General features: G+C 59.8%; 1 long non-coding RNA gene across 1 annotated transcript; it reads left to right on the plus strand.

Annotated features, from left to right (window-relative positions):
- The first annotated feature begins 7957 nt into the window (after nt 1-7957).
- LOC106145112 (uncharacterized) lies at nt 7958-20670 on the plus strand. Its single transcript, XR_001229980.4, has 3 exons — nt 7958-9452; nt 14926-15059; nt 16449-20670. It is a non-coding gene; the product is annotated as an uncharacterized LOC106145112 (long non-coding RNA).
- Nucleotides 20671-25263: the final 4593 nt, after the last annotated feature.

The raw sequence follows: 25263 nt of genomic DNA on the forward strand, positions 1-25263 counted from the left end.
GCTGGGTGGGTGAGTGGTGAGCGGGTGGGGGCTCGAATGGCTGGGTAGACAGAGGGGCAGGGGGAAGCTGCTCCTCTCATGGTGGGCCCTGCAAGTGTAAGCATGAAAAGAACTTCATTTGGAAAGTGCGCCTTTAATGATCAAAGGAGGAAAACACTGAATCCACTTGGAGATGAGAGAAACTCACTCTGAAAAATAACAGGCACCTTTGAAACGGCCCTGAAACGTGTGCGTGTGTCTCTCCGACGGCCAAGAACGCCCAGAGGACAGCCGGCTGCTTCCCCGGGCCAGTGAAGGGGCTCTGGGAACAGCTCTGTCGGTAGGAGTGAGGAGAGCAGCTTCAGGAGGCCAACCCCGTGTGCCTGCAGAGGGTCGAGGAAGGAGCGAAACCCCTCTGGGAACTCGCCTGGCAGGTGCCGTCAGTCCCGGCTGCTGGGGACAGTCTGCAGGTGAGGGTCATCGTGGTGCCCGGTGCTCTGAAAGGAGGGCTGATGGGAAGTGGCAGAGTGAGGTTTGGGGACTTCTGAGGTTAGGGCAGAAAAACCCTTTTAGCTTCTGCCTGGGCCCACACTGGAGAAGAGTGAGACTTCACCCCTCAATGGGAGCAGTAGCCAAGAATGGGCAGCCATTTTAAACTTGCCACACCTTAGGGATCAAAATGCTTCTCAGGGGCTGCATCACCCCTGCCCGTGTCCTTCACCACGGTCAGTTTCTCAGATGCCAGCAGCTGTTTAGACATGGGCCAAGTTCCCCTCCTGGGGGATCTGCTTAGCCCCCTTGTAAACAGGTCCAAGCTGGAACCCCACAACCTCAGAGGCCCCTTGTTTGCAGAGTTCCCCTCAGTGCACTTGTGTGGCTCTCTGCACGGCTCTTGTCAATCTGCTGGGTCCTCTGGGGATGTGTGTATGCATCTCCCCACGGGCAGGAGCCAGGTCTGATGGACTGGGAGTTAGATCTTAGCTCGTGACACAGTGCCCCACTGAGGTGACCCGAGAAGGGTGGACGTGCAGGAGGAGGAATGTAGGGTGCCTTCTGCAGCTCAAGATATGGGAAAACTCATCAGAAATCAGAAGGCAGGTGTGTGCACAGGCAGCGAAGCTTGTAGAACAGTCAAGCTCCGGCTTTCCTCACCGACTGATGCCTGGGTCCAGCCTGGTGCTCCTGGACAGACACCCGTCCTTACCCCCTCACCACACGGCCCCACAGTCACATGGTGCCAGGGTGTCTGGCACCAGACCCCTGCACCAAACCACTGTGGCACACTGCTTGTGATGGAACTCGGGGTTTGAGCAACACACCTGCGCCCCGCCCCTGAGCCAGGCACCCGCGGCCTGCCCGCTCTACATTGCCAACTCGGGGAGGAGGGGTGGCCTGGGAGCTTTCTGGACATGGATCTGGCCATGGCTTTTCTCCAGTAGCTTCTGTCCCACCTTCCGGGTGACCACAGGGAAACCAGAATCCAGTTTGGACCAGACTCTGAGAGTGCTTTCCTGGGTCTTCAGGACACCTCCAGTCCAGGAGGTAAGCCGGAAGTGGTGAGGGCAAGGGGGGAAGTGAGGGCATCAGGGACCCCAGGAGTAGGCCTGCACCGGGAATTCATCCCTCCTAGAGCGGGGCCGTGCTCCTTGGACCACACCAGGCTGGACCCAGACACACCCTCTGAGAGAAGGAGTGGCGTTTATATATAAATGAATGACAAGGAGCCAGACGCCGGGGTGCACTGCCCACAATCCCTGTCTCAAGATAAAAACTAAAGGAGGCTGAGATATAGCTCAGTAGAGGAGCACACCTCAGTCGCTCCTTGCGGACCCTTCAGGCTGCCCACTGCGTCCTGACTCAGGGTAGCTGTCCTCTGTCCTCAACCCGTCAGCAGCCTCTGGTCTTCACCAGCCCTCTCTGCGGTTCCTTCAGCAGGGTTTATCTTCTTGACTAAGTCCCTCAGAAGACTCTCTAGGATATCAAAGGCATCTACAGAGAGCAGTTGGGGGCCATCCTGGGATGGGCCTCCTGTGTGCTTGGCATCGGTCACTCATTTGCTGACGCAGACATTCCAACACACGGGCCCTGCGCTCTCCTGGGAACGGACAGGCAGAGTGGGCCCTGCACTTGAGATACCCTGTGACTACAGGGACACAGCAAATCTCTTTCTGTCTCTAACCCTCTCAGGGAGGCCCGCTGGAAGGGCGGTGAGGGAAAGTGAGGACTGAGTAGGAGGTGCAGAGGGACCGGCAGGTGCCAAGCCCAGGAAGGGTGAGCAGCTCTGAGGGCCCTGAGGGTCTGGAGGGAGGACAGGCGGCAGGCAAGCTGGAGATGGGAGCCGGGCCCTGGCGTAGGACAGGTAGGACAGGGGACCCGTGCAGGACACCCGAGGCTCCCTCCCCCCAAGGTGGCCTTTCCCTGCGAGTCACGGCTCCTGGCACCAGGCTCCAGCCTGTTTCCTTTGGGGCCATCTCCACTCCCTTCCCCTCCCCACAGAGTCCCAAGTCTTCCCTCTCCTTCCTGGCCACAGCCACCCCTGTCCTCGTTCCGTGCCTGGGGATGCGCCAGGTAGCAGACACTCTGGGGGCTCTGGCCCAGCTGTGATGCTGGAGTCCACCCTGAACTGCCCACTCCCGTACCTGCGTCTGATCTGTGACTTCGCCCCTGGTCAAAGGTGCCCATGGACCCAAACCGTGCCCCTGGGTTTCTTTCTTGGGTATTTGGAATGGGCCTTGTGAACTGCCATTGGGTAAGGCTGCTGTCTGGGACAAGGTGCTGAGGAAAGCCACTTTCAGCCAGGTGATCCGGGAAGCCGGGAGCAGTGCTGCCACCAGGCAGGAGAGAGAGAGACGGGGGGCCCTCCTGGAAGTGTGGGCCCTGCCAGCCCTGCTGCTCACCCTCCTGCAGGGCCAGCACACCCCTGCCCGAGGCACCGCACGGCCCACCCACTCCCCGAGAGCAATGCCTTTCTGACCCATCCTTCTTCCCCCTCTTTCCTTACCTTCCTGCCCATTGCCCACCATCAACTGGGCACACTCTGGTTAGGATGTGTATCTGAAACCAGGTGCCTGGACAGAGGCAGGGAGGGGTCCTCCGGGGGCACAGGGGAATAAGCTGGTCGTGAGGATCTCGAGGCACATGCTGCTGTATTTACCAGATTCAGGTCAAGGCAGGGTCCCGGGCTCCAGGGCCCAGACAGAACCCTGGGACAGGAGGTCCTCCATGCATGGTGCCTCACTCGGGGCCTGAAGTTGTAGGGTTTGTTCCCCAGCAGCCTGCAGCCTGGGGAGGTATTTTTTCAGCCTAAGAATATGCTCCTCAGTGTTAGTGATCCCTTAAGGCAGCCACCATGCCACCTGGGGGGCTATGATTAGAATCCTCACTCTTCTTCTCATTACTGTGATTAACAGTGACGGTGAACACAACTTCTGCTGAGAGCCCGCCTCGCAGGGCCTGGCTGGGGGAGCCCCAGAGACCCCTTTCAGGACCACAGGAGCTCAGCCCCCCATCCCCACAGTCAGGGGTCTCCAGGGGCACAGGATGCTTCCTTCATCCAGGCCCCATGGAGCTGAAGAGGGGCTGGCCCCAGGGTCTAGAGGGGTCAGCTGCAGCACTGGGGCAGAGCCAGGCCTGAGTCCCTGCTGGGCTCCCAGGGCTTTGTCGTGCTGCCTGTCCTTACAGGGCTGATTGTGCTGAACCAGAGACCAGTGGAAGAGGGACAGACTGTGGCACATGTGAGAGCTCTTGTTGCCAAATGTGCATCCTCACCAGCCTCTCCTGCCTGGGCCCAGTCGGGGTCTCGCTGAGGGTGGCCATGTTGGCCAGGAGTGCTGGTGCAGCTTGTGGGCAGGGGACAGCTGTGACCACAAAGAGGCTGCGAGGTCAGAGCGTGACTGGAAACATTTGGAGGAGGGAGGCTCCTTCCAAGGGGACCACTGGCTGTTCCTCACAGCCACAGGATCCCGCAGGGAGGGTCTGGAGCTGGCCATTCTAGTCTCTTTCCCCAGCAGGCACCCACCCCTGAGCTCCCTGCCCCGGCACATCCTTGACACAAGAGAGCTGTGGGTGTTTGTTTTTGTCAAACACCGGCAGGCCTTGGGTAACAGTGGGTGCTCACTGACAGCTTTGGATGGGCAGACCCATCAAACTAGAGCAAAGCAAAGAGAATTTGGGGGTGAGCCCCTCAGGCTGGCCTAGCCCTCTGTCGTTTAGATCCTGCTTCCGCTCACACGGATCTTTTTTCAGCCAGCAACATGGTGCCCCTCCCTCCCAGTGACCATCAGGCCTTAGGGCCCCCGCGGTGAGGCCCTATCCTCGGCGGAGGGGGAATCCTGATGCCCTGGTGCTGGGCCCGCGCTCTCTCAGCTCCTGTCCACGCCAGGGCTCGCCCTAGGACTCGGGTCCCTGCCAGCCTGCTGCTCCTTGGGAACGCAGGGGGCGCTTGGCAGGAACGCTTCCCCTGCTCCCCAAGGCCCTGGGGCAGACGACCCGCACTGCAGGGGCCTCTCTCACCCCAGAGCCGGAGGGGTGGAGCGAGGACCCGGGAGGGGAGGAGCAGAGACCCGGGAGGGGAGGAGCGGGGCCCAGAGGGGAGGAGCGCGGGCCCGGGAGGGGAGGAGCGCGGGCCCAGGAAGGGAGAAGCAGAGATCTGGGAGGGGTGGAGCGAGGACCCGGAGGGGAGGAGCGAGGTCTGGAGGGGAGGAGCGGGGCCCAGAGGGGAGGAGCGCGGGCCCGGGAGGGGAGGAGCAGAGACCCGGGAGGGGAGGAGCGCGGGCCCGGGAGGGGAGAAGCAGAGATCTGGGAGGGGTGGAGCGAGGACCCGGAGGGGAGGAGCGAGGTCTGGAGGGGAGGAGCGGGGCCCAGAGGGGAGGAGCGCGGGCCCGGGAGGGGAGGAGCAGAGACCCGGGAGGGGAGGAGCGCGGGCCCGGGAGGGGAGAAGCAGAGATCTGGGAGGGGTGGAGCGAGGACCCGGAGGGGAGGAGCGAGGTCTGGAGGGGAGGAGCGGGGCCCAGAGGGGAGGAGCGCGGGCCCGGGAGGGGAGGAGCAGAGACCCGGGAGGGGAGGAGCGCGGGCCCGGGAGGGGAGAAGCAGAGATCTGGGAGGGGTGGAGCGAGGACCCGGAGGGGAGGAGCGGGGCCTGGAGGGGAGGAGCAGGGACCCGGGAGGGGAGGAGTCGGGGGCCCGGGAGAGCCGGGCGCTGGCACCCGCCCGAGCCCCGCTGCGCGGTGGAGACTGGAGCGCCCTGCAGCGCCGGCGCGTTTCGGGGGTGGGCACGGCGCTGGGCGCGCAGCCCCGGGGAAGGCTCTGCGGATGGGCCTGGCGGGGAGGAGGAAGGGCGGCCTAGAGGGAAGGAAGATGCCGGGAGGGGGAGAGAGGAGGGCGGTGGAAGGCTCTGGTGGAAGGAACCGGAGGAGAAGGCAGAGCCCTGCTCCCTGTGCAACCCCTGCCTCGGGTCAGCCTCTTGCTGGGGCATTTCTCACGTGAGACCCCCACCTTGAGCGGTTACCCCATGCTTTTTTCTGCCCAGTGAGACGGCGGAGGAGGCCACAGTGGCTGGGCCTCCAGACGCAGCCCCCAGGCCCAGGGTAGGTGAGGTGTGGGGGCGTTCCCCACGGCCACCAGGAAGTGTCCACTGACCAACCTCATAATGTGACCAGCGGTACACATTCCCCCTCCCGGGGAGGAGAGTGGGCCACAGTGCTCTTCTTTCAGAGGTATTTGGAGTCAAATTGGTAAAATAAAAATTTTTATTCAGAGCCAGCTTTGAAGGAAGATGAAAGAAACTTCATTGTTTTAAAAACTCCGTCTTTTAAAGCGTTTAAGAGGGGAAGGGCGCACCGGAACCAAGGACAGGAGCTTCCCGGTTCTGCCTCCTTCCGAGTCCAGTTGGCCAAGAGGCATTTCACGGATGTTCACAGGTTCCTGCCCTTGGAGCTGGGACTTCCTGGGCCAGCCTCTGTGGCTGCCTTTTAGGTAACAATGTTATCTTTTTTAACTGAGGAGAAGGAAAGGTATCACAGAGGCTTTTCTTTAGAGTTTAGAACCTCAAAGAGAGGGTGTTTGAGATGGAGAAATGTTGGGAGGCAGTCACAGCCTCCTTGGCCTCCACTCTCAGCAGGAGGAAGCCATTCCCAATTTCAGATGGGTGGGGGCGCAAGTTCAGTCTGTTTCAGTAGAAACGGTGGCAAGGGACAGAGAAAGAGGGATGCTTTCCAGCTTGTGCCGTGAGGCCGTCCAACCTCCGGCGCACCGTGGTACCCAGACCCTACATAGACATGTCCAGAAAGAAAACCAGAGGCGGGCCATGCTCATGACCATGGGTCCATCCGTCCTTCATCAGACATTCGCAGATCAGGCCAGCAGGATGTGAAGGCCAGCCTCCTGACCCAGCTGAGTCTATTCCTGGAATGGAGAGGAGGGCTGACAGTGGGATTGTACCCAAGTGCCTCACGGCAGTAGCGACCTAGGAGAAATGTCACCTCCGTGGAGAGGGAAGGAACCTCTAAACTCTGCACCCGTGTTGCTGTCCGGGTTTAGTGTCCAACGTGTACAAAGGACTTCTACAATGTCAGCGTGAAGAAGACAGGGGACCTGGGGGCGTCCCCCATGTCCACCAGGAAGTGTCCACAGACCAACCTTATAATGTGACCAGGTGGCACAAGATTCCTCCGCTCCCTGGAAAGAGAGTAGGCCATCCATGGGAGGGATCATTTGGACACAAAACTCCTGAAGTTGGACACATAGTATGTATAGCACATAGGAAAAGGTGCTCAACTCCATAGGCATCAGGAAATACCCAGTGAATCCTCCTTCCCCCAAACAGAGCCGCCAAAATGAGGGACGACATCCCACAGACTGGGAAAGGGTGGCCCACCTGCGGCTTCTGCTTTGGTGGGAGTGGGAGTAGGTGTAGGTGGGAAGTGGGTGCTGCCCTCTCGGGCTGGTGCATGTCCCCCCATCCCGTGGCCCAGCAGTCCTTTCCTCAAGCGTGTGCCCAAAGCAGGGTGGACAAATGTGCAGCCAAAGACTGTTCACAACCGCACTATCCATAGTGGCCCGAATCTGAAGACAACTCCAGTGCCCATCCACAGAGGAGTGGACGCATAGATGGAGGTTTGTTCCCGGATGGGTCACGCTCTGCCAGCGAGGATGAATGAAGAATAGCTCCACACAGCACACTCGGAGCTCACAGCCGCCGCTGGGCCAGAGAACCTGACCCAGGCGTGTACATGTTGTGCAATGCCCTTCGCATGAAGTTAGAGAGCAGGCCGGGTAGTCTCCAGTGTTAGGAGTCAAGGAGAGTCGTCTTGGGGGGTTCCTGGGGCGCAGGCAAGGGTCTGGGTACTGACTTCATGGGGGGCTCCCTTGGACACACTGTATTATTCTTTTCTTTATTTATATTACTTTAGTAAAAAGCTAACTTTTAAAAAGCTAATGTGGCTGGGCTGGTGCCACATGCCAGTAATCCCAGAGACTCGGCAGGCTGAGGCAGGAGGATCGCAAGTTCAGGGCCAGCTTCAACTTAGTGAGGCCCTAAGGAACTCAGGGAGACCTTGTCTCTAATTAGAATATAAAAAATGGGTTGGGCTGGGGATGTGGCTCAAGCGGTAGTGCGCTCGCCTGGCATGTGTGCGGCCCCGGTTCGATCCTCAGCACCACATACCAACAAAGATGTTGTGTGCGCCGAGAACTAGAAAATAAATATTAAAAATTTTCTCTCTCTCTCTCTCTCTCTCTCTCTCTCTCTCTCTCTCTCTCTCCCCCCCCCCTCACTCTCTCTTTAAAAAAAAAAATGGGTTGGGGATGCAGCTCAGTGGTTAAGTCCCCTGGGTTCAATCCCTGACATAAACAAACAAAAGTCTAATTTGCTTCCAATGTCCTCAGGCCCAGGGGAGGGCTCCCTCTGGTCTGCAAAAGAAGGTAGAGCCACACTGTCTCCAGAAGGTGACACAGCCATGGCATGTCATAGCGACTTCAGAAGATGCCGTGTTTCTAAACTCCCTGGTCTCCAGGGAGGAAACGCACCCTGGTGGGCTGGGGGGATGACTTGTTCCTTGGGGAGCAGAGCTGACTCTGGAGGCTGGTCCTGCGGCCATGCTGGGAAAGAAGGAGGGGAGGGGTGACCCTTAGAGCCCGGCATTGCTGGATGCAGGAGGACCTGGTCCTGCAGGTGCTGAGGGGCAGACAGGAAGGGAGCCGGCTGTAGCCCAGGGTGCTGCTCTGGCCTTCACAGAACCGTCCTGGTGCTGCCCCAGGTACCTTTAATACTCCAGGGGTGGCCAGGGAGTCTCTGAGAGGGATGAAGCTTCCAGCCCACAGAACACAGCGAGCGTGACTGGGTGATGACGTTACGAAACACGTCACAGTTGTCTAACTGGCAGACTCTCTTGCTGGCTTGGTGGCTCAAGTGCCAGACTGGTGTGGCCCAAACAGCAAGGAGCAGAAAGCAGCCTCCAGTCAAAGCCAGAAGACACCGAGGCCCCCAGCAACCCACGCTGCCGGCCACCGTGAGGACTCAGGCAGGTCCTTCTGCAGCCGAGCCTCGGGGAGGCCTGCAGCCCCGAGGACGTCCCTGCACCGAGTCTCTGAAGCAGAGGGGCAGCTAAGCCACGCCGACTCCTGACCACAGAGACAGGGAGGACAGGTCGGTGTGCGTGGAGCTGCTGTGTGCGCAGTGATGCCGTCACACGGCCAGGGTTAGGCCACCCGAGGTGCGCAGTGGCCAGGTCAGACTGGCCCTCAGAAGACTCATCCAACCCGAGTCCAGGGCCATCTGCACTGATTTTTATCTTCTGCGCTGCGCTGAGTTCAGTCCTTGCATAAAACGGGGCCTGATGCACATCTGTTCAGCCCTGGCACCGGCTCAGGCACCGAGGACGCGGCTAGCGCACGAGCAAATCCTGCCTGCACAGCTCAGGGGTGGGGGCCAGGACCCTGGGTCTGGGCTCCCTCCAGCTGCTCCCACCCAGAGTGACTCTGCGCACGCCTCCCTGGGGTTGTGCACCTCACGGATCAAACCTCCGACCTCCCACGCAGGGTCTGTGCAGGTTGAATGAGCTAACATGGCGGCCTGTGCAGAAGCCCACGGAGGGAGGAGTTGTTATTGTTCTGAAATGTCCCAGGCATTCCTGCCAGCTGACTCACGGGGCTCCAGACATGGAGGGCTCCCTTCCAAATAAGGCTCGGACGTGTCCAGGCGGCGGCCTGCGGGCTTTGCTGGTCACCCTGCCGCTGATGTGAGTGCAGAGCCGGAGTCTGTTGACCCAGGGCTGGCCTGCTCCTGGCCCCTCCCGAGTGGCCCAGCTGCAGTGTGGCCGCGAAGGGCCCTGGGAGCGGCCTTCACGGATCCCGGTGGGAGCTGTGGGCTGGTGTCTGAGTCAGAGGACGGAGGAAGACAGGAGTGGACGGCCGCCAGGGGCCGAGCACATCTCTCGGCGGGATTTCAGAGGCCGCGGCCGTCCCGGCAAACCACGGTCAGTAGCAACAGCCGAGTCCCACTTGCGGGGACCCCTGTGCTTCGATCACTGCCAACGCTGTTCTGCCCCTGAGTCGAGGCCCTTGTGGCTTTCCAGGGCTTCGGGCAGAGTCCGAGGAACCAGGTGTTTGCCCGGGAGGTCCAGGAGGGACGAGCCGCCCCTGGGTGACTGGGGAGAGAAGCATCCAAGTCCTTCCCTGCGTGGCCCCTGGTGACGGCCACAGTGCTCCCAGGAAGGACCCCACCCCGTACCGCACCTCCCCTTCACAATAAAGGGGTCAAGACTGGACTCTGACCCTGGGCTTGCCTGGTTCCGCCACTCCTAGCGCCGTGGACGTGGGCAAGTTAGTGACCTGTCCCCGGCTCTCATTCCTCGTTAGCTCGGCACAGAGTCACTTGATTTGTGGTCACCATGAGGGTCTGTTGCTCTCGTTAAATTTTAATGTGGCCTTTTTATTTATTTATTTTCAATGCACCGAGAGGTTATTCTGTGCAGACACTGGCTTAGGTTTTGGAGATAGAGCAATGAGCCAAACAGAGTCTGTATTAATGGGGACCAAGGTGGGTGTGTCGGGTGGGTGGCCTAGAGGTGAATATCTACATCTTCATGTGGCGTTGAGTGGTGTCAGGAACAACAAGTCAGGGAGAGAGGTGGGGGTGGCCGGAGTTGTTCTTTTGGATCAGCCGTTGGTGAACCGTGGCCCGCTGTCGCTTGTGTGGTAGATAAAGTTTTATTGGGACACTGCCTTGCTGCTCTGTGTGTTGGCTAGGACTGCCTTTGAGCTAAAGGTTTGCCAAAGAGACTGGTTTGCAAAACTGAAATTGTTTACTATTTGGATCTTTACAGAAAGAGTTACCAATCCCTGTTTGTTTCTTCATTTATTTTTTGGTACTGGGGATTGAACCCAGGGACAATCTACCACTGGACAGTAGCCCCAGACCTTTGTATTTTGAGAGAGGGTCTTGCTAATCTGCTGAGGCTGGCCTCAAACTGGTGATCCTCCCACCTCAGCCTCCAGAATCTCTGATACCGCAGATGTACACCATGACCCTGCCCGACCCATTTAGATGGTGTGGACAGGGAGAGCAAGAGATTGGGTGGAGCAAACATCCAGGGAAAGAGGTTCAGGAGAGGAAGCCATAAGCCTCAGGGTCCTGATGGGGAATAGCAAGGGGGCAGGTGGGAGTGCAGGAGGGGTCTGGAGGTCGGGCTTTTCCTGGGGGCAGCTGGGGGAGGCGTGGGGGCCTGTTAGGAGGTCGCTGCTGTAATCTAGTTGTCTTGGAACCCAGTGAAAGGTTGCGGGAAGGTAAGAAACGTAAATGTAGGAGGCAAGATTCCCAGGGCCTGCGAGGCGCGGACACAGGTGTGTGTCTGGGGGGTGCGAGGGGGAATGGATGGAGGGACAGTTCCTGGATCTTGTCAGTGCCCGAGCAGGGCCGAGCAGGGCCGAGAAGCCAGCCTCCTGGTGCCCGGGACCCCTGCCCTGGCTCTCTTCCTAAGGGAAGGGAGCTGAGCCCCCGATGGGCCCTAGTGGACACTGAGAAGCATGTCCCCTGGACTCTCAGTGGCCATCGCGAGCGGGTCACGTCTCCTGCCTCCTGTCAGGCAGGATGGGCTCCCCATGCCCCAGGCCCTCCTCACTGTCTCAGCGATGAGGCTAGACTTGCGGGGGGCTGGCGCCGAGTCCCTGGGGCGCCCTGGGAGGCTTTCATCATCACCTCTGACGATCCAGTGTCAATGGCAGCCTGCTCACAGGTGACCCTGCATTACTGGACTCGCACTGATTGGTTGCTATCCATAGAGTGCCAATCCCGAGACGGCGGGCAGGAGGGAGACGGCCCAAGGCCCCCAGGCCGTCGCCTCCTGCAGGTCAGTGGGCTGAGGCTCCCACGTGCAGCCTGGTGGTGAGGGTCCTCAGGGAAGGGAGCCGAGCCCCTGGGGCCTGCCGCAGACCCCCACTGGTGGCAGCCAGCCGTGGGGAGCCCTGGTCCCGCCCTGTTCAGGTCGTATCTGCCTTGCCGGGTGGTCCTGGCCAGACTGTGAGCTGCCTGAGGTCAGGGCGATCCCGGGGGACGCCCCAGGCAGGCGCTGGAAACCCAGTGAGGATGGGGACTTGGGTGCCTGCCCTGCTCTCCTGGTGTGACCCACAGCAGAGCTCCGTGGTGTCAAGGGGCTGGGCTGGGTCAGAGAGACGCCTGGCACCGGTCGGGGTGGCGTGTGGCTCCTGGGGAGGCCGCAGCCCTGTGGAGTCCACCACCTCCCTGGCTCCTGACTCCTTTCTGGTGCTCGGACTGCCCGTGTCGAGAGTGGGACAGCGGGGACAGGGAGCTTGGGAAACAAGGAGGAGGTTCAGTGGTGGCCGCCCCTGGAGAGAAGTAGGGTCCCTCTTTAAAAAGCAGTTGTGTCGATACATAACTCCTATCCATGGCTGCAGGCCGGATCGTGTCATCCCCAAATTCATGTTGATGCCCTGGTGCCAGCAGTTTCCCGGGACACAGGGCCTTCGGAGAGCTGATGAGTGACCATGGGACTGTTAGGGTGGGCCCTGATCCAACCTGAGTGGTGTCCTCACAAGAAGAGGGCATTGGGACACACACAGGGACATCAGGGGCCCTCACAGAGGAGGGATGGAGGGGCACAGGAGAAGAGGCAGGAGCAGTCTCAGGAGGAGCCAGGGGAGGTCCTGCCGAGGACCAGACAGACAGCGCCGTGGTCTAGGCTGCTTGACCAGGTCACCCGGCGAGCACGGGCGGGAGCCGCAGTCCACACGGCCCGCCGCTGGCAGTACGGTTCCAAGGTTCTCACAGGTCCATTGGGATCCGGGCCGTTACCTTCAGGCATCTCCATCCCTCAGGAACGCTGCGCCTCGAGCTAGGCCACTGTCCCACAGCCCACCCCTCACCCCACCCAAGCACCACTGTCTGCCTTCCGTCCAGGATTGTCCATCTGGACATTCCATACAAACGGAAGCTCACAACGGTGGCCTTTGTGACCTTCTGTCCCCAGCACCAGGTCCCACGTTCCCTTGTGGGATGGTCCACACCTGCTCATCCATTGTCAGCTGATGTCTGAGCTGCGTCCCTCCTGGTGAGTGACGCTGCTGTGACCTTGGTGGACGGGTTTCTGTTGAACAGAGCAGGAGTGGAGTCCCCGGGGCCTGAGGGAGCTCTGTTCACGGGGGAGGGGTAGATGCTGCAGGTCACCACAGCTGCAGGAAGGGGAGGGGCCATGGCAGTCCTTCCAGCCGGAGCCCTGGGAGATCTAGACCCAGAGACCAAGTGAAATGGGCAAGGCCTGCGGGGTCTGGGGCAGTGGGGTGCGGGACCAAGGCGCCTTTGCGCTCCCCTCTTGAGCTGGACATTCCAAGGGCGGAAACCCCTAAAAGCAAATCTTATCCAACAACTTAGTCCACTGACCTGAGATTCAGCCTTACTCAAGAACTTAGTCCACTGACCTGAGATTCAGCCTTACCCAAGAACTTAGTCCACTGACCTGAGATTCATCCTTACCCAAGAACTTAGTCCACTGACCTGAGATTCATCCTTACCCAAGAACTTAGTCCACTGACCTGAGATTCATCCTTACCCAAGAACTTAGTCCACGGATCTGAGATTCATCCTTGTCCAAGAACTTAGTCCACTGACCTGAGATTCATCCTTGTCCAAGAACTTAGTCCACTGACCTGAGATTCATCCTTACCCAAGAACTTAGTCCACTGACCTGAGATTCATCCTTACCCAAGAACTTAGTCCACGGATCTGAGATTCATCCTTACCCAAGAACTTAGTCCACGGATCTGAGATTCATCCTTACCCAAGAACTTAGTCCACTGACCTGAGATTCATCCTTGTCCAAGAACTTAGTCCACTGACCTGAGATTCATCCTTACCCAAGAACTTAGTCCACGGATCTGAGATTCATCCTTGTCCAAGAACTTAGTCCACGGATCTGAGATTCATCCTTGTCCAAGAACTTAGTCCACTGACCTGAGATTCATCCTTACCCAAGAACTTAGTCCACGGATCTGAGATTCATCCTTACCCAAGAACTTAGTCCACGGACCTGAGATTCATCCTTGTCCAAGAACTTAGTCCACTGACCTGAGATTCATCCTTGTGAGAGGACGGTTTTGATGCCAGGTGAGGTCTTAATGGTCCTTCGAGGGTCAACTGAATCCGTGAAGAGTCACTCACTGACCGACACCAGCACGCGTTACCGCCCATTCAGAGGCGCCGGGAGGGAGCCGGCTACAGCTGGTCCACACCGTGCAGTGTGGTCAGTGTCCATAGGGCAGTGGCCAGCTGCATGGTGGAGGACATCCCAGCTGGACAGTTCAAAGACCGTGGAACGTGAAGAGAGGCCCAAGGTGTGCTGGACGGGATGCCCGTGAGGTCCTCCTCCCGTTTCAAACCTCCCCTGGTCTCCCTGACACCCTGGAGACAGGGCAGGCTCATCCTCCGCCCCCGGGAGGGGAGATGGGGGAAGGAAGGGAAGGAAGGGGCGAGGGAGGCAGGACAGGGGGCTCTTGGAGGAAGGGCTGTTGTGCTGTGGGCTCAGAGAGGCATTGGGATGGGATTGTTTGCACAGCAAGAGGGTGGGGGTGCTGGCAGGAGAGGAGACCGAGAGCGACCATTCTGTCTCTGTTCTTCGCTGTCTGAAGGCCTTGTCCGTGGGGCTGGATGTCGAGCACAGGGGAGGTGAACCTGGGTTCTAGAGAAGCGGGCGAGCTGCTAGGAGGACAGGATAGCCCCAGCGCCAAGCAGGACCCGGGGTGGCTTCATTCTGGGGGCGGGAGGGCAGCAGGAAGAGCCCGAGAGCAGCTGCTTTCCTAATGTCCCAGAGGGCTGCGCAGGACAATCCCAGGGCTGTCCCGGGAGGGGCATCTCAGAAGCTCAACCACCCCTTGGCGTCCTCTCAGTGAACTTTGGAGAGTGCAGCTGGTGATGCCGCCTCCCGGAGCAGGGGACAGTGTGGAAGGGCACCCTGAGGGCAGGATGAGGCACTGCTCCCTAGTTTGGGCCCTGAGACTCGGCTATGGCTGAGTGATGGGTGGCCAGAGGCCCTCCAGTTCAGAGTGGGGGTCACTACCATGTGACTGGAACATCACCCAGAACCCACAATGCAACAGCAGGAAGGAGCTGGGAGCAGCCTGCGGGTGGTCAGCTGTGTCCTCCTAAGTGCTCGGGGGTGGGTGGGGCGGGGCAGCAGGGACCCAGGTCCCCAGGGAGCAAGGCTGAGGTCACCCGCTGGGAAGGCTCCTTCTGTGGAGGGTTGTGTCACCTGTGATCACAGAGCAGAGGGGCTGAGGCTCCCCCACCGCCCGCCTTCTCCCGTGAATCTCATCCAACTGCGATGGAGGGAGGGCAACGGGTCACCTCTCCCTGGGGCCAGGTTAAAACCCGCACGGAGAACCCAGCCTTGGCCTTGGGCTTGGAACTTCTCTGTAACCTTCTCCACACCTGGTTTGCAGGGTTTGGATCCCGCCAGTGACGGGGACCTCAGAGGAAGGGAGTTTCAACAGCAGCCAGTGCCTTTGGAGGCAGCAAGGACTGGAATTGAGTTTCTCATCTGAGACTGAAAATCTGTTTCTGAGCTTCAGTGGCGGTATTCCTCTTTCTTCTGTCTGTTTCTGTTTTTGTGGTGCTGGGGATTGAACCTAGTGGGTGCTCTACCACTGATCTACACCTTTAAAATTTTTTTTTGTATTTTGAGTTAGGGTCTCACTAAGTGGCCCAGGCCAGCCTCCAACTTGTGACCCTCCTGCCTCAGCCTCCTGAGTAGCTGGGGTTACCGTCCTGCACCACTGCTGCCAGCTGCAGTATCCAGCTTAATTTTATACTTGGGGCCTGTGGTGTTTTGAGTGATGGCAGCCCCCCCGAAACTCACGTGGATACCCAGTCCCCAGAGCAGAAGTGTTTAGGGGTGTGGGAGCCATCTCGGGCTGCACCCTCACCAATGGGGTCAGCATTCTTAGAAAACGGCTCAAGACCAAGGGAGCACTCTCTGGCCCCTCTGCCTTGTTGGATGCAGCAATGAGGCGCCGTCTTGAAACACAGCAGCCATCGCCAGGCATCAATAGCAGCACCTTGATCCTGGATTTCCAGCCTCAGAGCTGTGAAAAATAAGTTTATGTTCTTTGCAGTTTACCCAGCCTCAGGTATTTTGTGATAGCAGCACAAATGGACGGAGTCTATTTCCTTGTAGCAGCACAGCACCCCACATTCTTGAAGGAAGGATTGTCCCTTCCAAGTTTGTCTTATTTGGAATCAATTATTTTTCAAGGGGACTGATTTCAAGTTCTTTCACCTATTGGTGAACTCATTAATTTGGCTTAGTCTCTGCCCACACCCAAACTAAACAATAGGCCAGGGAATGCCAGGACAGGGCAGAAGAGAGAGAGAGTTATTATGACCGCCTTGTTAAGGAGACAATACTTTTATAATGAATTCTGTGTCCGTCAGCTTCCTGTCACTATAGCAAAATACCTGAGACAGTTAACAGCTAAGGAGAAAAGGTTATTTTGTCTCCCAGTCTGGGGAGTTCCAGCCTGTGCTCAGTTGGCCTTGTCATTTGGGCTTGTGAAACAGTGTCTCATGGCAGGACATCAGGGAGCAAACCGGCTCAGCTCCTTCCAAGCCAGGAAGCAAAGAGAAAATGCAGTGAGGCCCCCACAGGCCCTTCAAGGGGCACCCCAAGGATCAAGGCCTCCCCTCATTCCCACCATCTCCCACTAGTGCCACCCGGGACCAAGGGCCCCCACGGGTCTTGGGGGGACACGCGAGGCCCCACTACGGCAGAACCCGGTGCTCCAGCCGGGGCTTCCAGGGGAGCAGAACAGGCAGCTGCGCAGTGACGCCCTGCACCAGGGACAGACTGCTCGGCCCAGGTGGCCCTGGAGAGCATGCTACCTGGTGACGTCACAGCCGCCAGGCTGTGTGAGCAGGGAACGGGAGGCTGAGTGGCGCATTTCTCTGAGCGTGTCCTCTCTTTTAGGTGACACGTGACCGTGCACTGGTATCTAGGAGGAGCCCGACCACGGGAATCGGCTCCTGTGATCATGGAAGCTGAGGAGTTCCACGAAACGCTGTCGGCAAGCTGGACAGGCAGGACAGCGGAGCTGAGACTCAGACTGAGGAGGTCCTGCAGGGTCGGGGGGCAGGGGCGGCCCTGGCCTGCATCTGAGTTTGAAGGCTTGGGAGCTTTGGGGTCCTTTGGGTGTCCCATCCCCAGCAGAGAGAGCACAGTGGCCTCCTCCACTGTTTGTCCACCCAGCCCATGCCCATCCACCTGGGTGGACTTCACTCAGTCCACAGAGTGAGGGGCTAAGCTCTTCCAACAAAGCTCAGAGATAAAGTGTGGTGTCCCTTAACCCTGGCACGGTGACACCGAAGGTTAGCCGTCACACCAGACTGCACAGCCAGCCCCAGCTGGGTTAGCTCAGAGCACGTGGATCTGCTTAGACCAAGCACGACCACAGGGCACCGTGGCCGCTGGCTGCACGTGGCTTTCCACGGGAGGCTGACCAAACTCTCTGGGATTCCCCCAAGCAGTGCATCAGGAACCAGGACGTGGTGTGTGATGGGGACAGGGGGAGCGGGGTGACGTGGCCTCCCCTCAGCTTATCCTGGATTCCCTCTGAAGCAAGCCCTGACCCCATCCTGGGATCCACACCCAGCCATCCCCTTGTCGGTGGGCTCTACCTCTGCACAGCCAACCAATGGCAGGTGGAAGAGACTTGGGGGAAAAACCCCACATCGATAAAAAAAGAACAATACAACAACAAGAAAAGTGTGAAGAAAAAATCGACATCACCACTGTTCACGTAGCATTGACATTGTGTTAGGCGTGACGAGTAACCCAGGGACTGTTTAAAGGACAGGGAGGAAGCACTTAGGTCACATCCAAGCACCACTGCTGTCATTCCTATAAGGGACTCGAGCCACCTCAGAGGTAGGTGACCATGGGGACCTGGAGCACATCGTCTTTGGATCCCGGTCCCCTCCTCCAGGTGCGAGGTAGCTGGGGAGCTGCTTCTGGTCTGCTGTGCTCAGGGCCCAGGGCCGAAGGTCAGGTGCCTGATCAGACTTGTCACCAGTGCGCCCAGGAGCACACAGGGCCCAGGGGCTGAGGGTGGGTCTTGCTGCACCTGGCTCCCGCTCCGTCTCCGCTGCCCTGGACCAAGGCGGGCCTGCCGCTGTCCCCCTCTTCCTTGGGTTCCCCGCGGCTGTCCCGTCCTTTGGGGTGCAGAGCCACCGTCATCTCGGCAGACCTTGGCCCAGCTGCCAACTCTTCTCTTCGTCTGGCCTCCCCGGCCGCCCACTGGGACAGGCAGCAGCAGGACGTGCTGGGCCGGGAGGGGACTGGGAGCTCCGCAGCAGGCTGCCTGGGCCTCCCGAGGGGAGGACTGCCTCCCCTCCCGCTGCCCCAGCCCTGACTCACAGGACACTGGAAAGAGGACATGAAATGCCCACAGCTCCAGGGTTCCACGGGGCCACAGGATCTGGATCTCTCCAGGGAGAGGAGGGAGTGCCGCAGCCGGGGCCCACGGGGCCACGGAACCTCATCGGCGGGTGTCCATATCTGTGGTCTGTGTTCTGGGGCTGCTTTTCCTGTCCCTCACAGCCATCCTGACCGCTCCTGTCATCGAGGGGGCCTGGGCTTCTGCACAGGGAGGCGGAGGCCTCCCTCGTTCATGGACGAGGCAGGTCTTGCCAGACCAGCACCAGGAGCGGTCAGGCCTGGTCAGAAGTTTTAATGAAGAGAACAAGAAATGGTGGGCGGGCACGGGCGGGGGCGGGCGGCTGTGATTCCATCTTCCCTTTTGGCAGAAACTAACTTCTCTGCGAGAACAATGAGAAGTCGGGGTGGAGTTTCCCCTGCCACTCAGCACCCCCAGGAAAGTGCTGTGGCTGCGAGGGCTGGACGGCTCTGCCTGCTGAGCAGGCCTGGAGGGCTGGTCAGTGTCCGCCCGGCTCTGCTGCCTTGCCTGACCCTGATGTCCTGAGCCCTTCCTGCTGCGCAGACCGCCACACCGTGGCCTAGACCACAGCATCTGTCGTGTGAAGGCTACTGTTCCCCCGCAGGGCTGGCCTTGGCGATGTCCTGGGGTCAGTGGAGAGGCAGGCTGGGCAATGCTGGCCAGGCAGGGGCTGGGGACACGGGACGGCTTCCTTTCCCAGGAAGGAGGGCTTCTTGGAGCAGGGCACCTCACTGGACTCCTGAGTCTGGCACAGCTACGACCCCAATCCGGGTGGTAGACACAGTCCACAGCCAAGCTGGCCCCTTGCTGGCTGCGTGGTGGCCACTGTACCCTGTGCCTTTCCTGTACCCAGGGTCCCTCTGGGCTTCCTGGGCGTCCGGTCCTGCCTTATAAAGCTGCTCTCAACTCCACTCAAAGACCCAGTTCCAAGCCCGGCTGGGCCTCCTTGCTGCGGGGGACAGGGACGGGGGCTTCCGGATACTCGGACATGGACAACTCCACTGGCCTGCGTCTCTCTTTGTCAAAGGGAGGCCCCGGGCAGGCCGGTTGTCATTAGGGAAAGCTCGGCATAGAGTCCACGGGATAAAAATGCCGCCCCCCTTGAAAAAGAAAGAAAAAAGCCTCCAAGGATGGGGGTCCCAGAGCAGCTTGGCGCTTGTGTGTGTGTGTGTGTGTGTGTGTGTGTGTGTGTGTGTGTGTGTGTGAGTGTGCAGCCCTGGGGCCTTGGGCACAGCTGACTCGGCAGTGGGGAAACTGTGGTCAGGAATCCAGGAGATGAGGATCTGGAGTCAGAGTTCATGGTCAAAGAGGCCCGAGCCGCCCGGGAGGATGGCGCTCCCCCGAGGACCCTCCCAGCCCAGGGAGGCAGGTCAGGGGTCACTGGGTCTCACCCCCTGTCACCGGAGGGTCCTGAGGTGGAGGGCCCAGAGGCAAGGCCTGTCTGGCAGCGTCCTCTCCGTGTGCAGTGGGAGTGTGTAGAAGAGGCTCTCAGGGATGGGGACGCTGGACGTGTTCCCCCCAGTGACAGGGAGAGACACTGCCCACACCGTGAGGGGGTCACTGAGAGGAGGCTGGGGATTCTGTGCCTGGCGGAGCTGAGAGGCCAGAGGTGAAGCTCGGCATTTTACAGGTGAGGAATCCGAGGTCGCCCCGGCTGGTGGGGCAGAACGGGACTTCCCCGGACACCACCCCGGTCAGGTGGGATCACCAGGGGCCCCTGGATCACACACGCCCGCCCAGCGCTCCCCCTTCAGTGGCACCGACTGGAGAGCTGGGCGGGGGGCGGGGGGGCAGGAGCCCCCAGAGGCTGGGTCCCTGGAGACCCAGGGAAGGCACAGCCAGGCAGCCCAGGAGCGAGTCTCCCACAGACTCTTTGTTTTCATTAGGGGAAGATCTCAATTAAAATAATTACAGTTACAACAGAAAATCACTGAGAGAGAGGAAAAGGAGTTCAGTTAAATGCAAATATATTCAGAAGCTGTTATGAACTGGCTCCGTCTGAAATCGCCCATTAACAAGTTCTCGCTAATTATCCACCTTTTATTGTTTTAGAGAAGAAGCGGTTCCTCCATTCCCTCCATTCCCCATTCCCGTGGGGCTTGTTGGAGGCCCAGGATCGCAGGGGACTTCACAGTGGACGGCACCCCATCCTTGTGATTAGGAGGCCAGCAAGCCGGGCTGCCCTGCAGAGGCTAGCTGAGCTTCGCCTTACAACGAACACTCAGCCTTGGTTTCCATCACTAAGTGCCCCCCTTTTTTCAGAGAGGGTGATTTGCCCTGGGACAAGGCTCCTGTTGGGAGCAAGGCTGTGTGGCAGGAAGAGTTGGGTGTTTTATTTGCACCTCTTGCTTGGCTGGGGGTCAGGGCTTGATTCTTTCCCTCTGTCCCCGGGGGTGCTCAACAGCGGCAGGAACTCTGCATCTGCAGCCCCCTCCCCGGCCCCTCCCCTGACCACCGTGACAGGTGAGGCAGAGGGTGGACATCACTTGGGGTCAGGGTGCAGCCTATGTGTCTGCCCAGGGCCATCTGTCTGGACTTCTGGGGCTGTCCTGCTGTCAGGCCGCCTGGCCCCGTGCAGGGTGAAGAAGGAACCTGGCTGCCCAGGATGGGGCTGTGGACGGGGCTCTCCTCCCAGCCGTGTGTGGCGGGAGGGCCATCAGCCCTTGGGTCTCTGGAGGTGGCTTGTGCACTTAGCTGTAAGTCCTGGCTCTCAAACAGGAGTCTGTAAAACACCAAGTTCATGGTTTTACACCCCCCCCTCCCCAGATTGCCTCTGAAGAGGACCACTGTGCCGTCTGGAGGATTGGGGTGGGAGCGTGGGCTGGGGGCTGTCTGAGGTGCTGCAGGTCCTAGAAAAGCAAGAGCCAGATGCCAACCACATGAGGTGCCCAGAGTCAGCACTGAGGTCCTGTCCTGGTTGTGGGGGTGGGGAAGACCCCAGGTGTTGGTGGGATTTAGGAATCCCTAGAGAGAGCCCTGGCTCCCTGGGTGGTCCCTCATATGCTGGGCCAGGAGGGGGCACTTCCTGGTGGGGCTCTATTGGAATATGAATGCTCCCAAGGGCACTGACCACTCCCCCCTAGGAGTGGCCCTAGCCCCTCTACTGCCCTGGTGGAATCCCGGCCTTTCTGCCTGGGTGCCCTCAGTGTCTGTTCTCTGCCTTCAGTGCCAGCCGTGGTGTCCACGCCCTGCACGCCTGCGTCCTGGTGCCGGGCACGCCTTGCTCATCCTACACCCTGGTCACCGGTCAGCTCTGCCGTGGTCTTGGCTGAGGGTCTTCCTACTGGATGGGCGCCAGGCTCGGCGCTCCTTGCAGAGGAGTGCTGGCCATCAGGGGACTGAGACGGCCCGAGAGGTCGATCTGAAAACCCCAGAGCATCACTCAGCCTCAGGGGCCCCCGTGGGTTGCCTCTGGGCCTGGCACTGTGTCACGCACAGGGGAGGAGGATACCAGGAGCAGGAGCACGGCCAGTGCTGGGCGAGGCCCAGAGCCTGCTGGAGAGCCGCACGGAGTCCCCTCCTGAGGGCTCGGCTGCGGAGGGCTGGCCACTGCTGGCCGAGGGGCACTTGAGTGTTAAAGGAGGCCATTTCCTCAGATCTCTCCAAGACAGAGAGGGAGCAGGGAAGTCTGTTGCAGAGAGTCGGGAAGCTGGCCTGTCCCCCAGAAGTCCCATCGCTCTGGGTCAGTAGCTCACCTGAGCCAGGATTAAAGCCCCATCGGCATGGGCAAGGTGACAAAGGCCAGGCCTCGTGCAGGGTGGGGACACGTGGGTGGGCCAGACGCTGGCTGGTGCTTTCTGAGACGGGGGAGGTGCACACTGGGTGGAGGGCTGGGTGTGCAGGGGGACAGCCCCCAGGAGTTCAGACCCTCACCTCCCCGCTTCCTGGGTGGGGGCTTCGAGCTTGGTCCCCGACTTCCGGACGTCGTTAGTCCCCGTGTACCTGGAGAGCAGCCAGGGGCGGGAGACAAGGGGCCGGTGGCAGGCACATTGTGTCCCAGGTCTGGGCGACGGAGGATTTCCTGGGCAGGCCCTGTGTCCGCCGGTTCCCAAAGGCGAGGCCAAGCAGAGCGAGGCGGCCTGTCCTTCCCCCACCAGAGGCGGTGGACAGAGCAGGAGGGAGGTCAGAGGTCAGCCAGGCCCCCTCCTCCCCACTCACCTGGGCGTGACGTTCCCGGAGGACTGCGTTGGGTGGGGAGCTGGGCCCTGTGGGCGCTGCCATTTCCCGGTGCCGTGTGGTTGCTAGTCTGACCTGTTGCTTCTCCTGGGGTGCATTTTACCTGTGCTCTGCCTCCCCTGACGGGGTGGGTACACGGAGCATGGCGCCTGACAGGGTGGTCTTCACCCTGAAGGTGCCGTGAGGTCCCAGTGGCCTGACCAAGGGAGACCCCCACCCTCACAGCACACAGTTCTCTGAGCCAGCCAGGGCTGCAGGAGGACCCAGGCTCAGGACTCATCGTGTGGTGTGCGCTGACCTCGGTGAATCCTCCTAAGGACCCTGTCAGTGGAGGTGATTTTACAGAAGAGGAAACTGAGTCTCAGAGAGGTTCAGCACTTTTCCTAGGGCCACACAGCTACGAATCAGCTGCACCTGGATTTGAACTCCTGCACTCTGGTTCCAGATCACCTGCCACCACCCTGCCTATCTGGTGCCAAGTGACCTACTCAGCATGACCCCACCTGACCTCACTTCCATCCCCAGACCGGCCCTCCTCTGCTCCCCAACTTGTCAATGTCATCTCCAAACTCTCTCCCTGGGTTGAGAGCTGGCCTGGGCCTCCCTGCATTCCAATCTTCTGCCCAGCGTTGGCCCCAGCTCAGCTCCTCCTCCTCCTGCCTGGCATCCCGTCTCTGTCCTGCCTGCACTGCCCAAATGCCAAGCTGGGTTCTTCCCACTGCACCAAAGTCAAAAGCCCGACTCCTCAGGGTGTCTTGGCTGCCGGCCTCGCGGTGCCTGTGGATTGGCTCCGCTCCACAGCCTGTTCGTCTCATGGTGTGCTTCTGCGTCCCGTGGCTCCACCCCTTACTCATGCTTCCTCAGCTCAGAGTGCCCGCACTCACTGTTGGCAGCCTGGAAAGCTCCTATTCACACCTCAAAACCCCGCCTCCACGCGACTTTCCTGTATCCTCTCCCTCCCGAGAGCTCCTTCTAACTCCTCTGAACTTTCATTTTTCTTGTCAATTACGGATACTGCTCTCACCAGTGCCCACCCCCTTTTGGACTCTGTGGAAGGTGTTGGAAGCATCTTGCGCCTCTCCTTCCCAGATCCGGCAGAGCCTGGTCCTGGGTAATGCTGGTGGAGTTCAGTGAATGGGCTCAGCGCTTTCCCCCCCACCATCTCTCAGTGCCTTCCGGAAGATCCTACTGATCGTCAACTTGCAAGCCTCCGGGAGCCTTCTGCAGCCTATTTGAGGGCTTGCCTTTGTCACTGATAGCCATCTCTCAGGGCCCAGATGCCATGAGAATCCTGCTGCTCCATGCACAGACTTGGCCACAGAGAGGCCAGCACCAATAGAAGTGCAGCCTGTGGGCTGGGAATGGTGTTCTGCCGAGAAGGAGAACTGGAGGGATGTTCCCATGGCAACGGGGCCTTCCTGGAGACTCTCCCAGGGGAACAGCTCTGGTTCTGCTGGGCGCAGCCGGGGCCTGGGGTAAGGCCAGGTGGAGCCCAGGGCACTGCCCACCGCTCGCTGCTCTTCTGGCCGCTCCTCCACTCGGGACTCCCTCTAGCTGCTCTCTGCGGCCTCCCTGGGCCCTGCTGGAAGGGCTGCTGTGTGCCCCACACGGTTCCCAGACAGCCATCTCTTCCGGGTGAAAACAGAAAACGTGCCTTTTGGCGACAGTGGTTTTCACGTTCATGTGAAATGATCCTCCAAAATGCCCACGCACGTGTCCACTTCACAGACGGGGCACCGACGCTGCACTCTGTAAGTGCAGCAGAGAAGCCGGAGGTGCAGAGGGGTGCCAGGCGGGTACAGCCCAGACTCCTGAGCGCTGTCCTTCCCGGGAGGCCAGCAGGGGCAGTGACCTTCCCCTGACCTGCCCTCTCCTGGCAGCAGGCATCCCTGGAGGGCATCCTCCTGGCTCAGGTCGGGAGGGGAGGGCCAGCCCTGAGCTAACGAGGTCCCGGGCGATTCCAGCAGGGCTCCCCCTCCCAGCCTCATAAACACGTTAACTGGGCGATGAAGAGGCCAGCGCTCTCCTGCTCCACCTGGGATCTGGGAGAAGCTCCCGAGCCCATCGAGTGAGAGGGCTGGGAAGTGTGCACACGTGTGAGCAAGTGTGTGACCAGCCGAGCGTGGACCACGGGTGAGAGCGTGCGAACCTGTTCAGGTGTGAGCATGCGAGTGTGTCGTGTGTGCAAGTGCACGTGTGTGTGGGTGTGAGTGCACTTGTCAGTGTGTGGGTGTGAACGGAACGCAAGGGAGGGTCGTGTCCTAGGGGCATGGAGAATCCCTGGCTGCTCCTGGGGAGAGGGGACATCAGCGGGGCCACGGGCCTCAGGGAGCTGGCCGGGTGGTCCCCAGTGCTCCCACAGATCCGTGGTGCTGAGGCCCTGCTCGGAATGGGGACTGGGACCCACACCTGCCGGCTCTCTGGTGCCTCTTCTGTACCTGTGTGTCTTTCCAGCAGAGGCTGCAGATGTCAGAGGACACACGGATACTGTGTTCCATCAAATGGGCGGCCCTCAGCCAGGCGTGGTAGCGTGGTTGGTCTACACTCCACCTTGGGGCTGGCTTGCTCTGCGGCCCTGGGTGAATGAACCACCTGGACATCCCTGGTCTCTACCTTGAGGCCAGGGTGAGCTCCTGGTGTACATTCTCCTCCCTGTCCACCCCGTGCCTGCCACTTCTGAAGTTCCCAAGCACGTGGAATCTTCCACCGTGCATTAGACCAAACCGGAAACCCTGGTGTAACCTTGACCAAGTTGGACCAAGCGAGGCCCTTGACCTCCTCAGGTGGTGGCTGCAGAGTCAAGGAGCAACCGCTGGAGGTTGGTCCAGGTGCTCTGTGGTCCTGGGAGAAGAGTCCAAGATGGGGTCCAGGCTTGGATGAGGGCCTGACCGTTTCTGAGTGCTGCCATCTCGTCAACGTGGTAACAGACTGCTTCCTCTGCACTTCCACATCCCCTTGAGGTAGGACGGGTCACGAGCTTCGGCAACGAGGTGGAAGAAGGTGATTCCTACCCTGTCCTGAAGGAGGCCCTGGGTTTCCTGGGGGCCTCGCCAGCTCTGTGGGAGCAGGGCCAGGTCAGACCCTGAGGCCACCCACTCTGTCTACTGCCTCAACAGGTTTATTGATTTATTTTTGGTACTGAAAATTGGACCT

The sequence above is a fragment of the Ictidomys tridecemlineatus genome, chromosome 3 (assembly GCF_052094955.1).
Source record: "Ictidomys tridecemlineatus isolate mIctTri1 chromosome 3, mIctTri1.hap1, whole genome shotgun sequence".
NCBI classification, from domain to species: Eukaryota; Metazoa; Chordata; class Mammalia; order Rodentia; family Sciuridae; genus Ictidomys; species Ictidomys tridecemlineatus.